Consider the following 4744-nt stretch of genomic DNA (forward strand, 5'->3'; position numbering starts at 1 on the left):
TCTATTTCTTACAATATTTATTCAATATTATATAATTAACACTGTTTGATATTTATGTCGCCATTCAAGCAGCATAAATCAAACGACAGAATCTTTTTTAATAAATCAATGCAGGATTGGTATTAGCTTATGTGATTATTTATTGTGGAGATAGAGTCGTGCTCAATAATTAATCACTTTTAAAAAAGCGGGATTAGCTTTATTTTAGTATCTAAAAATAATTATAAAAAAAAGGCTAGTGGGGGTTTGGTAATTATTCCGGGGAATCGGTTAAATCAAAGCGAATAAATCATATAAGCCTTAAGTATAGTATAGCAAATTTGAGGGTGAACACCAAGTTTAAAAGTTCTCTTTGTGAAAAAAACTAGTTTGTTCGCATGCGCTACGTGCATCCTGAATTCGAGATTGATTTGGATATTTTTAAAATGAGAATATGGATTTCAAATGTTGGGATAAGTGCTCTACAAATATGAAACCACGAGACATCGACTATTAATTGCGAAAATTACCCCATTCAGTTCTAAACTTATTGTGCGGATACCAATTCAATCATAAATTTTTCAATTTTGCCAATGTAGTCATAAAACTTTGCACGTAATTTACTATAGCCCTTTCGGCCAATTGCCGACATGGCAATCCACAAATTATCCACGTCAACGATAACTAGATGCTACATCAGCAATTTCCAATAGCAATTGACTGGAAGAATTATATTAAAATTTCACGCAAAAATTTAGAACTACATAGGTAAATTGAAAAGTTTTGTGATTGAATTGGTATTCATACAATAGATTTAGAACTTATTGGGTAATTATTTCAATTTTCATTACTAATACACAAAAAAAAATTCATTTCTTATACACTTAACAACTATCATAATTAGTGGGTCAATATTAACGGTGACAGGTGTGAAATCTATAGAAAAGGGTTACACAAACATGTGTGCCTTGGTCTTTAGTAAGACTTTAAAAGGCTTTGTCTGAACTATGAGACGTTAAACACAAAGGTATTCTCCGGGATGAGGGAAGAAAAAACTATCCCCCAATTAGGGGGGTTGGGCGTGCGATCACCAGCATGTTAAAATAAAGAACGCGGTCCTATCAGCCCATCAGGTGTATATGCCTGAACAGGTAAGGCGGCCCCAATCGAAAGCTTAGGCTTCCCCTGCTTTGGTTAGGTACCCTCGGTAACCGCCACCAAGGATTCAAGATAGGCCCCTAGTAATTAACGGGTCAATATTAACAGTGACGGATGTGAAATGTATAGAAAGAAGGTTACACAAACGTGTGTGCCCAAAATGAAACTCGATCTAAGATAACAATTTCACTTTTCGGTCATCGCAAAGCCATCTTTCTTTATTCCCGGCATAACAATAGCTTCCAAAATTTTGAACCAAAAAAAAAACCATTATTGACATTTTTTTTGGCCAAAAAAAAACAAACGATTGAAATTTTCTTTTGCCCAAGAAGAATATAACTGACGTTGACCCAGTTGCGAAGAAGGCTATCTTCCACGTCAGATCTTGTCCACATTTCTGTACACACACCTTTACTTTCACCCGATATTTCTGTGCTTTCTCTGAAATTCACTAAATGGTGACCAACTGTAGAATATATAGTAGGCCAAAACGATAACCACAGCCATGAAACTTCAATTTGACATTAAAATCATTTTTTGTGAAAATAACTTTTTTTTTCCTCTTTTGAAGGTGGGTTTGCAAGAAATAATGATGTGGACCTGTGGTGACAAATGTCCCTCGAAACGTCCAATCACTTTTATGCTAAACAATTGCTACATAGCTTGAGTGACCTATCAATGGTTGGTCATGGTAATTGGGATGAGATCAAGGATCAACCCTCTTGATTTTTATTGTCATTTTTATTTGTATTAATCTTATTATCCATCCCCATTTTTTCGTGACCAAAAAAAAAAGAAGAAAAATCACCACCCTTGATTGTCCAAATTCGAATGGTTAATGATATGTATGTATCATCCTTTGCACGAACAACAGAAGAAATTTTGAATCTAACATCACCGATTGGCTCTCTAGTGAAGGAAAATATTTACATTAGCGAATTTACCTATATTGGGAAAATTATCGAAAAAAGTCTTAAATCTATTACACTTTTATCAATTCAGTCCTAAATCTTTCAACTGTACCAATTAAATATTAAACCTATTAAAAATTGGCCAATATAGTACGTCCGGCTAATTTTGACTAGAAATCACTAACATGGACGCATATCATTCTACATGGCACGGTAAGAGCTGACGTGTACAAAATTTATTAATTTTTCTAATTTTTAATTTCTTTTTTCTTTTCCTTTCCTTTTCTTTTTGTTTCCTCCTTCCTCCTCCACCAGTCACCTAGCCTTGACGATGGCCGACGACTAGCCAAAGTTTACGACCGGGGAGGTTGTGCCTCGCCCAAAGCTAGCACAATTAATCATACAATATCTCTATTTAAAAAAAAAGCATACAATATCTCTATCGAACTTTTTATTGTTGAAAATTTTGCGCATTGTATAAATCACTTTTGGTACATTTGGGGGGATGAATAGGATGGGACAAGGTGCCGCACATGGTTATGTGAGAGGATAGGAAGGCAAAATCTGTCGCGCGAGGCAGAGACGGGATACAAAGTCGAGAGTGTAGGAGTGGGGAATATCCATTGCCAGGCATCGTAGGTTGGTGATGACGGTAACGCGAGGAGCAATGGTGGCCTAGCCTAATAAAGACAATCAGGATCAGATATTTTGATTTAGATATTTTCAAGTGGTGTGACGAATTCGATATCGTAACGCTTGAACATCAATTGATCTCATGTGCAAATTTGGTATCTATGTCGTTTCAAAAATTTGAGTACCGATCAGATTAATAACTTCTAGATTTCAAGTGAGACATGGATCAATCTTGAAATCGCTCACCTTTATTTATAATTACGTTTTTTTCTTAATATATGGGACTTACGTTTTTATTCGATGTCCGACTCGAATCTCTTGAACAGACGTTCATTTCCATTCATGTCAATAATTTCGATATATTTTTACCAAGAAATTAAATTGCCGTCGTTGAATGGGGAAAAGAACAGATAGATTTTAGCTGTCGATTTTTAGAAACTTTTTTATTTCATTTTCTTTTCTGGAACGACCGTAAGAGAAGGAGGTCCCCATCCGTCACGGTGCCGTCGCAAAACGACACAGGACGCTGCAACGTAGAAATCGTTCATACGCGCACAGACGCGGAACGGCGACTCGTCGGGCAAAACGACAGGACGCTGCCACGTCACCGAAAGGAAAACGCAAGGAAAAAAAAAAAAAAAGAAGTAGGGACTTCACAGCATTCATACGTCACGCGTGGTGGGCCCCACCCCGTGTCCTGGTCACAGCCACCTGTCCCCGGCTCCCCAGTCTTCACTCCAACCTCGAGCATTTATTTCGTGCACTGAGTAGACGTGGTCTCGAGTCACGCTAACCGTTGGATCAGCTGAACTCCGCGTGGGGCTCACCCCATCTAACGGTGAAAGTACAGTGAGCTCGCGCGTAACGGATCCATCGAAACATTCTTTTCTACTCTCTCTGCTTGTAATTTTTTTTTCTTTTGGGGCTCCTTCTAAGATCATTAAACAATAGTTATCAATATCTTAGGATGTGATTTGATTCAAGTCTCAACCGACACGTATCGGTCAATAATGAATCGTAAGCGTATCTATCAATTCACCACCAAATCTACCGACTTGATGCGTATTTATCGTTTTTAATGCGAAATTTTAAATTTCATATCAAGTACAAAGTTTGACCAAAACATAAAAAAATTCAGAAACGACACTATCCTTTATGTTTAAGCGTCACAGCTTTTATGAAGAATAGTGTTCTGTGATATTTTTCGTTTTGCTAATTTGCTAAACATGTACTCTGAAATTAAGACATCTTTGCAGTCGATTGGGAATTTCAATCAAAACTTGTTATTTTGCATTTTTTTCCACTTACTTTTATATGTTTTTTGTCGAGAAAAGCTAATGTTGGTTATTTTATCGTACATTACCATTCAATTCTATGCTCGATTTACTACTTATGAATTTGAGATTTCAATTCACGAATCCTACATGTTGATTACCAAAAAATGATGAATTTTAGGTCATTAATCAATGAGAGCAAAGTTTGGTCACTTATGAATAAAATTATCACTATTTTTTTGGTTATTAATCGATGAAACCGGAGTTTGGTCATTTAGTATTAATCTTATTATCCATCCCCATTTTTTCGTGACAAAAAAAAAAAGAAAAATCACCACTCTTGATTGTCCAAATTCGAATGGTCAATGATATGTGCCATCCTTTGCACGAAAAAGAGAAGAAATTTTGAATCTAAGGTCATAGATTGGCTTTATAGTTAAGGAAAAGATTGGCTTTTTAGTTGAGGAAAAGATTTGCATTGGTGAATTTACCTATAGTATGGCTTGAATCCCCGCATCATAGTGCAAATTATTTTTATATTTGGGCTGAGCTTTGATGGTACAGCATGTTTTCCTTTTAAAGGAATCATTAGCGAAACTTTTACTATACCACAATAGTTAATATTTAAGATGAATAAAGTAATATCATAACTCAAAGATTTTGCTTTTGAAATGTTATCTTTACCAAAGGAAAAATAGATCTTTTCGAGCGATTTCTGATTTGTTAGAAAATCATGCGTATTTACACAAAGTGAACACATTGTTCTATACGTGTATCATCTATGCGACG

Source organism: Syzygium oleosum, unplaced genomic scaffold (assembly GCF_021117445.2).
Source record: "Syzygium oleosum isolate NSW1041296 unplaced genomic scaffold, Sole_v2.1 Sole_v2.38, whole genome shotgun sequence".
In the NCBI taxonomy this organism is placed as follows: Eukaryota; Viridiplantae; Streptophyta; class Magnoliopsida; order Myrtales; family Myrtaceae; genus Syzygium; species Syzygium oleosum.